Genomic DNA, 11,345 nt, shown 5'->3' on the forward strand with positions numbered 1-11,345 from the left:
CTGCGTCTTGAGGTAGAACTATTCACAGTTTTCTGAGAAACTGCCAAATTGTTTTCCAAAGTGATTGTATAAGTTTGTACTCCCATCAGTAATGGAAGAATGTTCCTCTTGGTCCACATCCTCACCAGCATGTGCTGTCACTAAAGTATTTGATATTAGCCATTCTGACCCATGTAAGATGGAACCTGAGAGTTGTTTTGATTTTCATTTCCCTGATGACTAAGGACTTTGAACATTTCTTTAAGTGCTTCTCAGCCATTTGAGAGTCCTCTGTTCAGAAATCTGTTTAGTTTTGAACCCCATTTTTAATTGGGTTATTTAGATTGTTGGTGTCTATCTTAACTGAGTTTTTTTGTTTGTTTTTTTGTTTGTTTGTTTGTTTGTTTTGTCAATTTTAGATTTTAGCCCTCTGTCAGATATAGGGTTGGTGAAGATCCTTTCCCAGTCTGTGGGCTGCAAATTTGTCCTATTGACATTATCTTTGCCTTACAAAAGCTTTGTAGTTTCATAAGGTCCCATTTATCAATTGGTGATCTTAGAGCCTGAGACATTAGTGTTCTGTTCAGGAACTTGTCTAATATACCAATGTGTTCAAGGGTATTTCTCATTTTCTCTTCTGTAAGATTTAATGTATCCTGTGTTTTGTTGAGGTCCTTGACCCATTTGGACTTGAATTTTGTGCAGGTTGATAGGTATGGATATATTTTCATTCCTCTACATGTAGACATCCAGTTAGTCAAGAACCATTTGTTGAAGGTGCTTTCATTTTTCAGTATAGTTTTAGCTTCACTATCAAAATTCAAGTGACCAGAGGTGTGTGGATTCATTTCTGGATCTTCAATTTGATTCCATTGATCGAGATATCTGATTCTGTACCAATTCCATGAAATTTTTATCACTATTACTCTAGTACATCTTGAAGTCAGGGGTGTTGATTCCAACTGAAGTTCTTTTATTGTTCAGGATTGTTTTGGCTATCCTGGGTTTTTGTTTTTCCATATACAGTTGAGAATTACTCTTTCAAGGTCTATAAAAAATTGTGCTATGATTTTGAAGAAGATTGCATTGAATCTGTAGATGGCTTTCGGTAAGATGGCCATTTTCACTATGTTAATCCTACCTATCCATGAGCATGGGAGATCTTTCCATCTTCTGATATCTTCTTCAATTTCTTTCTCCAGGGATTTGAATTTCTTTTCATATAGATTTTTCAATTGCTTGGTTAGAGTTACACCAAGATATTTTATATTATTCATGGCTATTGTAAAGGGTGTTTTCCTGATTTCTTTCTCAGTATGTTTCTCATTTGAATAAAGGACTCCTTTATTCAAATGATAAAGGCCTACTGATTTCTTTGAGTTAATGTGTATCCAGCCACTTTGCTGAAGGTGTTTATCAGCTATAGGAGTTCTCTGGTAGAATTTTTGGGATCACTTATGTAAACTATCATATTATCCACAAATAGAGATACTTTGACTTTTTCCTTTCCAATTTGGATCCCATTGATCTCCTATAGTTGTCTTCTTTCTCCGGATAGATCTTCAAGTACTATATTAAATAGATAGGGAGAGAATTGGCAGCCTTGTCTTCTCCCTGATTTTAGTGGAATCGCTTTAAGTTTCTCTCCATTCAGCTTGATATTGGCTATTGGCTTGCTGTATATTGCTTTGATTATGTTTAGGTATGTTCCTTGTGTCCCTGATCTCTATAATACTTTTAACATGAAGCAGTGTTAGATTTTTGTCAAAGGCTTTTCAGCGTGTAATATGAATTGTTTGTTTGTTTGTTATATTGTGGATTACATTGGTAGATTTTTATATATTGAACCATCCTTGCATCCCTGGGATAAATCCTATTTTTGGATTCAGTTTGCAAGTATACTATTGCGTATTTTTAATCAGTGTTCATAAAAGAAATTAGTCTGAAGTTGTATTTCTCTGTTGAGTCTTTGTGTGGTTTAGTATCAGGGTGACTACAGCCTTATAGAATGAATTTGGCAGTATTACTTCTGTTTCTATTTTGTGGAATAGTTTAAAGAGAATTGGTATTTGCTCTGGTACAATTCTGCACTAAACCATCTGGCCCTGGAATTTTTTGTTTGGGTGGCTTTTAATCATTTCTTCTATTTCTTTAAGAGTTACAAGGCCGGTTAAATAGCTTGCCTGATCTTGATTTAACTTTCGTAATTGGTATCTGTCTAGAAAATCCTCCATTTCTCTTAAGATTTTCCAGTTTTGTGGAGTACAGGCTTTTGAAGTATGTGTGTGTGTATGTGTGTGCAAGTACTTGTGCATGTGTGTGTACTTATTTTTGCTGGTATGGAATTACTTATTTCATGTGTTTTCTTGGATATAGTTATCTTTCATGGGGTGGAGTTTTCCTTTTAGTATTTTCTATAGGGCTGTATTTGTGGATATATATTTTTTGGATTCAGATTTGTTTTGATATCTTGATTTCTCCATCTATGGTAACTGAGAATTTTGCTTTGTGTGGTAGTCTAGGTGGGATTTTAAGAAGCAGCAAGAATTGTTTCCAGGCCCTTCTAGCTTTTTGAGTCTCTCTGGAAAGTCAGATGTAATTCTGACAGGTCTGCCTTGGTAAGTTACCTGGCCTTTTCCCTTGCTTCTTTTAATAGTCTTTCTTTGTTCTGTAGAGTTGTGTTTTGATTATCATGTTGTGGGAGGATTTTCTTTCCTAGTCCACTCTAACTCGTGTTCTATAAGCTTATTGTATGTTTATAGGCATCTCTTTCTTTAGGTTGGGGAAATTTTCTATGATTTTGTTGAAAATATTTTCTGGTCCTAAGAGCAGGGACTCTTCACCTTCTTCTATTCCGACTATTATTTCTTTTTTTCATAAAAATCAAGTTTATTATAAAAATTTTAAGGTAGTAAGAATTCCTAAAAAATTAAATGATTTTTTCCTTTTTTTTAATTAGATATTTTCTTCATTTACATTTCAAATGCAATTCCCAAAGCCCCTTATACCCTACTCCCACCTTGCCCCCCAACCCACCCACTCCTGCTTCCTGGCCCTGGGATTCCCCTGTACTGGGGCATATAATCTTCACAATACCAAGGGCCTCTCTTCTCCCATTGCTGGCTGACTAGGCCATCCTCTGCTACATGTGCAACTAGAGACACAGCTTGGATACAGAAAATGTGGTACATTTACACAATGAAGTACTACTCAGCAATTAAAAACAATGAATTCATGAAATTCTTAGGCAAATAGATATCATCCTGAGTGAGGTAACCCAATCACAAAAGAACACACATGATATGGACTCACTGATAAGCAGATATTAGCCCAGAAACTTAGAATATCCAAGATACAATTTGCAAAATTTGTTTAATTGTATATTTCTGTATATCTTTAAGGAATTTATTTGTTTCCTCTTTTGTTTCTTTGTTTCCCCTTTTTAGATTTCTACGGAGAAGCAACTGTGGCATGGACTGCATCCAAGAAGTGCAAAGTAGTAGCTTGCACAAAAGAAGAACAATTGTGGTCTGAAGTTCAATATAGCTATGGACAACTTCAGAAAGAACGAGTCCCACCTTGACACCATCCCATTGATCGCAACCATACCATATTTAATTTTCCAAAGAGACCACCTCTGCTCAACAGGATGCCACCTCGATTATTTAATATGACAAAGAAACCACCTCCTCTGCTAGGCTACATACCACCTTTACTAGCCATCCATGATGAAAGATATCACAGTCATGTTGCTTTCCAAATGTATGATGAGGTTCAGAGTTTTACTGGAGATCAAAGAAGATCAAGAAGAAATGATAATTCTACAAGCTGGCAGCCTAATTACAGGAAGAACAGAGGTGGTCTTAGAAGAAAAACTTTCTCCTTTTCCAATTGGTCTTTATCATTATCCAAGAGAACGGTATTCGCATTATCCAAGAGATCGGTCTCCCCATAAAAGGGATGCTCCTGTTGTCAGAGAATCACCTGCAGGCTGGAAGAACTCCCAACACAGCAGATCTGGCACCATTATCAGTGGTAGAAACTATTCTCTGGTGCAAAGCAAAACATATTCCTCCCATAAGTTTCAGAATAGATGTACAGAGAGATCCAAGAAATCTTTGAAAATATCAACAGATAATTCATCCTCAAGATCATCAACAGTTTCTTCATCCAAGATGTTAGACAAAACCATCAGGCTATCTAAGAAGGAACTTGCTGAGGCTGAAAGCAAGTGGGCTAATGAAACACTAGAGCAGTCCAACAACAATCACTTGGCTGAAATTTCTAAGTTTTAGGTGGGATCTATGGCACCCCTATTTATTGATCAGATAGAAGGACCCAAGCCAAATACAGTAAATGGCATAGAAATATATGAAGGCAGCCAACTTAGCAGCCGCACTAAAGCCATCACATCGAAAACCAAACAGATCGAGCAGGATTACCAACAAGATTGTGAGATGTTTGCAGCAGTGGTGAAAATGCTGCTTGACAAAGATCCCTCATTAGAAAAGTCTATCCAGTTTGCACTGAAACAGAATTTACACGAAATAGGTGAGCGCTGTGTTGAAGAACTCAAGAGTTTCATTGCTGCGTACGATAATTCTCAAGATTTTGGACACCCTTTCAAGGAGTAATACACAGGTCAAAAAATTGTTTTTGGTTCTTTTCTCCTTGGATTGTGTAAATCCTATTTGGTGATGAAGAGAAATACTTTGATAGCTGAATGCATTTCCGATATTAAATAAACATCTACAATAACTTTTCAAGTATCTTAATTAGAATTTTCCCTATGTGTAAAATATTCTACTCTATCTTCACACACTTCCTCCCTTCAAAAATAATGTTGTTATTTTAATGTTCAAAAAAAGCAGTTCTGGTGTGAACCTGTGTACTAGAGGCTCTCCACGGAGATCTCTAGCCCAGCAGGATGGAGGGTTCAGGCATAGGGGAGAGAGTGGGAGCAGAGAGGGGAATCGCCTCTGCTGCTGCAGCTGCCTCCACCTCCATTGCTGCCTCAGTTGCTTCAAGACACTAAGCCTGTTGCCCTACACTGAGTTGGGCCTGGGCTGAGTCAACAAGAGGCCAACTAGCCAGCAAAGAGTGTGGAGGAGTGCAGGAGGGCTTCTGATGGCATTTCAAGAGAGCAGATCTCATCCCAAGCATCAGTGCTACAGCTCTTATGACAGAAACTCTCAGACAACGGAGTAATTCTCACACACCTTTATTTCTTCTAGATAGGATTCTTATATGCAATTTTGGGATGGGTCAGGGTCTGACAACAGGTACTTCCTATTGACTTGGTCTAAGGGCTTGGGGATACCTTATCTACATGTGGGAGGGCTTGGGATGCTGCTCCTATGTGACTGATGGCCACAGACCTCTGTATCGGGGGAGGGGGCTGTGGGGGCTATAGCTATGTAACAGGAGTCAGGGGTCCAGGAGAATGGCAAAACACCTTCAGAACACTTCAGGGTCACCTGTGCTCGACCAGGAACCAGGCTACCTTTTACAGTCCACCGCCCCACTTTCTGGGGAGCACCTTTCTGTATTTAACTCATATTCCATAGTTATCCATGATGTTCTAGGATAATCTCGAATACCATGTAAAGGTTGTCTTTGTATTCAGATGTTGATTTCTGTACCACCAGAGTGCTGAGTACTACTGGGACTTTGGTATTGTTATTCTTAGCACCTTCATAGTTTGTAAACATTCTTCTCCATCACCTTCTGATTGTTTTAATAAAGCACTGGTGGCCTATAGGTCAGGAGAAGAAAGGCAGAACATCAGGGCAAAGAAAGGAGCTATGTGAAGAATTTGTCCAGAGAATTTGCCACCCAGACACAAAGGAAGTCTGACTTTCAGGGAGTGAATGAGAGAGAAGGGGTCACATGACAGTACAGCTACCTGCACATCATGAATGAGCCACTGAGTAAGTGAAGGGACAGTTAGGACCTCTCACTCACTTCCTGGCCCCTTCTAGTAGTTCATTGAAGGTGGGAGGAGAGGTAGAAGGGAAATAGAGAAATAGCAGGGTGCTCATTTATATACTTTAATTTAGTACTTCAGTTATTAAGTTATAGCCACTGTATTCATTAAAATGATAACAAGGAGTCAAAGGGAATGGGAGTGCAGTTGTGGTGGGAAATAAAGTATAATGACAAACCCGTTGCTATCTGGAAAAAATCTGTCTAGGAAAGCCAAACAAAAACCAAAATTAAACATATTTACTTTTTCAGACAGTGTCTCACTCTGTATCCCAGGCTGACATCAAATTCTTCAATCTTCCTGCCTCAGCTCCTCAGTGCTGAGAGTACAGACATCCATCAAAAAGTCCAGCTGGTCAAAATGGATATTTGATTAAAAACTCCAACTTCCAATGACATCTTTAATTATTATAGCTCAAATTACAAGAGGAATATCATTATGTAGATGAGCCCTCAATCATATCACAGACCTGTCATATACAATGAAGTATCCATAAGTATAGTTCATTTATTAACACCCTCTTCAATATTAGATTTTCTCCCATCCAACTAAGCTACAATTGTTGCCAGCTTACAAGGACTTCAGTTTGAAGAAAATGTTTATAATTTAGGAGACCATTCATTGGAATGCCATAAAAGTAGAACACAGATTGTAGAAACACTTTCCAACACAATGTCTGGGATTTTGTTTGAAATTATCCTCAAAACCCCAGCTCTGGAGCTTTACTGATAATATCAAATGACGTTCTGTGTCAATTATTCCTTCTCTCTTCCTCCTTTGTTTTCTGCCAAGTAATTTTTCCATCTATGGTGTTATTCATTCAATTCGTGAAACATACTGAAAACCCACATGGTGTGTGAAGTAGAAATATTAGCTCATTTTCCTGATTGTGTTACAAGGAATGGACTGTATGTTATAGTCTATGTGTGTTGTCTCCTTTTGGAAGCCCTTTGGTATCAATGGCACTTGATCCCAACTGTTCCTTCTAAGAACTGGAAATGTTACACAATTCAAGAAGAAACTTCTTGTACTAATATTTGAAATGTGAGCTCTTCTGTGTGGTGTGTCTCCACACCCTGTTATTAGTATAATGCTGCATATTTCATAATGTCTTGCTTATGAAAATGAGGCATGAAAAGAACCCACATCAGCAATTTGAGGAAATAAAAAAGGACTAAGCTAGATGATGTCGAGAATCACTTATAAATGAGTGTTGAAAATGATCTTTTTCTGGGAGATCCTTAGCTTCCTTGATCCTCCACTCCTTACAGTTTTATAGTGCTACTTTTGAGTCAATCAAACGAAACATGGAGAATGTATTTCCACTTTCATGATATGGCAGTATTCATTTCCTACCTTCTTGTTGCAGTTTTCTTTGCATGTGAAACAGGACTTAATATTTATTATAGTCTGCAGTGTTAGTCGGGGTTCTCTAGAGTCACAGAACTTATGGGTAGTCTATATAATTTGTTGATGACTTAAAGTCTGTAGTCCAGCTCCCAACAATGGTCAGCAGCAGCTGTGAATGGAAGTCCAGGGGTCTAAAAGTTGCTCAGTTCCACAAGGCAAGCAGGTGAAGAAGAGAGAGAGTAAATCTTCCTTCTTCCAATGTCTGTATGTAGGTCTCCAGCAGATGATGTGGCCCACATTAAAGGTGTGTGCCACCATGCCTTTAACCCCAGATGACCTTGAACTCAGAAATCTCCCTGTCTTAATCTTCTCAGATTCATAGCTATTATGCCCCAAGTTCTTCATGCAAGGATCCAGGTCAGAAACTTGTATCTCCCAGCCTCCAGATTAGGCTCACAGGTGAACCTTCCAATTCTGGATTGTACTTCATTCCAGATATAGTGAAGTTGACAACCAGTGATAGCCACTACAATCCACCCCTTGTCAACTTGACACAAATAATATCTCATGTCCACATGAAACAATAACAAGGTCATGAATATGCCTAATAACTATTCCTCATACAATCACAAATTCATTTGTAAATTTACAAGGGGGCAATGTCCCTTGGGAACATTCTTTGAGTGTCTCAAATATCTATTGGTGTTAAAGAAATTGGAAGAAAGACAAATGTATTCTTAACAAAATAGGCAGAAGCATTCATAATACTTTATAATTCTCACTTATGCAACTAGTTACATGGCCTTAGCTGGTATTTATAATGACCTTCCTTTACTACCCATTCTGTATTTCCTTCACCCTCAGCAAGCACCTCAGCAGGTCTTGGCTCTTTTCCTGGAGGATTGAGCCATACCTTCATTCCTGATGGGTCTGTATCCTTTGTCATCCTGCTTGGATTAGGCTGTTTCAAGTACTAAAAGATGCCCTAAGGGATCTCCTGCACTCCAGACATAATCCTGCTTTCTTCCATTGTGGAGAGGTAATCCAATTTCCCCATGGTAATCTGGATCTATCACCCCTCCTTACACTGTTATTTCTTTCTTAGACTGTTGGTTTAATGGCACTAGAAGCCAAAAGTGACCAGGGGGAAGTCTGAGCTTCCAGTTCAGGACAATGTTTGTTGTGGTTCCTGGTAGGAACACTCCCCTCTCTGGAGCCAAAACTTCTAGGCCAGCAGAACCTAGAGTTATGGGGACAGGAAGCCAAAATTTTCACTAGGAGTGACAGTGAGTTGAACTATTCCCTTTTCCACCCCTTGATTCCTGGACCCATGGGTCCTAGCTATGGGAAAAACTGTACCAAATATTGGACACTGATTCAAAACATATACTGCCATCTGAGGAACTGTTCCCCAGCCCTCCATGTTGTTGCCACCTAATTGGCACCGTAACTATGTCTTCAAAAGGTGATTCCATCTTTCTATCAGACTGCTGCTTCAGGATTGTGGAGAATATGGTAAGACCAGTGAGTTCCATGAGCATGGGCCCACTGTCACACTTCTCTGACTGTGAAATGAGTGCCTTGGTCAGAAGCAATACTGTGTGGAATAACATGATGATCGATAAGGCATTCTGTAGTCCATGGATGGTGGTTTTGGCAGAAGCATTATGTGCAGGAAAGGCAAATCCATAACCAGAATAAATGTCTACTCCTGTAAGAACAAAACATTGTCCTTTCCACAGAGGAAGTGGTCAACCCTCCCACCAGGTTGCTGGCTGGTCACTTCAAGGAATGGTACCATATCTGGGGTTCAGTGTTGGTTTCTGCTGTTGGCCCATCTGGCATTCAGCAGCAGCTGTAGCCAGGTCAGCCTTGGTGAGTGGAAGTCCATGTTGTTGAGCCCAAACATAACCTCCATCTCAGCCACCGTGGCCACTTTGTTCATGTGCCCATAGAGCAATGACAGGGATGGCTGGGGAAAGAGGCTGACTGTCCACAGAATGGGTCATCTTATCCACTTGGTTATTGAACTCCTCCTCAGCTGAAGTTACCTTTTGGTGAGCATTTACATGGGATATGAATATCTTCACATCCTTTGCCCATTTGGAGAAATCTATCCACATGCTTCTTCCCCAGATGTCTTTCTCACCAATTTTCCAATCATGATCTTGCCAAGTCCCTGACCATCCAGCAAATCCATTGGCTACAGCACATGAGTCAGTGAACAGTCATACATCTGGCCATTTCTCCTGCCAAATAAACTGTAATGCCATGTGTACTGCTCAAAGTTCTGCCAACTGTGAAGATTTTCCTTCACTGTATCTTTCAGGGTTGTCCCCGAAAGGGGTTGTAATGCTGGAGCTGTTCACTTCTGGGTGGAGCCTGTGTGGTACGTGCAAAGCCATCATTAATCCAGGACCTACTCTTCTCTTCTTCAGTCAGCCAATCATAGGGAACACCCCATGGGGCTATAGGCACATGCATGGCAGCAGATGGCATTGTAACAGGAGTAGAAACCACAGGCATTTGAGCAACTTCTTCATGTAACTTGCTTGTGCCTTCAGGACCTGCTCTGGCCCAATCTCATATATACCACTTCCATTTCATAATGGACTGTTGCTGTGCATGTCCTACTTTATGACTTGGAGGGTCTGATAGCACCTAGTTCATGATGGGTAGTTCAGGTCGCATAGTAACTTGGTTGCCCATTGTCCAAAGTTCAGTTTCCTCTAAGGCCCAATAGCAGGCCAAGAGCTGTTTTTCAAAGGGAGAATAGTTGTCTGCAGATGATGGTAGAGCTTTGCTCCAAAATCCCAAAGGTCTCTTCTGTGATTCACCTACAGGGGCCTGCCAGAGGCTGCAAACAGCATCTCTATCTGCCACTGACACCTCAAGTACCATCAGGTCTGCTGGATCATATGGTCTAAGTGGTAGAGCAGCCTGCACAGCAGCCTGGACCTGTTGAAGGGCCTTCTCCTGTTCCGGGCCCCACACAAAGCTAGCAGGTTTCTGTGTCACTTGGTAAATAGGCCTGAGTAATACGCCCAAGTGAGGAATGTGCTGTCTCCTGAATCCAAATAGACCCACTAAACGTGCTTCTTTCTTGGTGGTGGGAGGGGGCAGGTGCAATAAGTTATCTTTCACCTTAGAAGGAATATCTCTACATGCCCCACACCTCTGTATCCTAAGAATTTCACTGAGGTAGAGGGTCCTAGAATTTTGATTGAATTTATTTCCCATCCTCTGTAACGTGTATGTGTTACCAATGAGTCCAAAGTGGTTGCTACCTCCTGCTCACTTGGTCCAATCAGCATAATGTAATCAATATAGTGCACCAATGTGATATTTTGTGGAAGAGACAAATGATCAAGATCCCTTCTAAGTTATGACACAAGGCAGGAAAGTTAATATATCCTTGAGGTAAAACTGTAAAGGTATACAGCTGGCCTAGCTAACTGAAAGCAAATTGCTTCCGGTGATCCTTATAGACAGGTACTGAGAAGGAGGCATTTGCCAGATCAATAGCTGCATACCAGGTGGCAGGAGATATGTTAATTTGCTCAAGTAACAAAACTACATCTGGTACAGAAGCTGCAATTGGAGTTACTACCTAATTTAGTTTTTCTTTTTTCTTTTTAAGATATTTTTTATTAGATATTTTCTTCATTTACATTTCAAATGCTATCCTGAAAGTTGCCTATATCCCCCCCCCGCCCTGCTCTCCAACCCACCCACTTCTGCTTCCTGGCCCTGGCATTCCCCTGTACTGGGGCATATAATCTTCACAAGACCAAGGGCCACTCCTCCCATTGATGGCCTAATAGGCCATCCTCTGCTACATATGCAACTAGAGACACAGCTCTGGGGACTACTGGTTAGTTCATATTGTTGTTCCTCCTATAGGTACTTTAGCTCCTCCTTTAGCTCCTTGGGTACTTTCTCTAGCTCCTTCATTAGAGGCCCTACGTTCCATCCAATAGATGGCTGTGAGCATCCACTTCTGTATTTGCCAGGCATTGGCATAGCCTCA

General features: G+C 40.3%; 1 pseudogene; it reads left to right on the forward strand.

Moving 5' to 3' along the window:
• LOC110314550 overlaps positions 1-4,613 on the forward strand; it is an 8,887-nt pseudogene extending 4,274 nt beyond the window's left edge.
• Positions 4,614-11,345: the final 6,732 nt, after the last annotated feature.

This window comes from Mus pahari, chromosome X, assembly GCF_900095145.1.
Source record: "Mus pahari chromosome X, PAHARI_EIJ_v1.1, whole genome shotgun sequence".
NCBI lineage: Eukaryota > Metazoa > Chordata > Mammalia > Rodentia > Muridae > Mus > Mus pahari.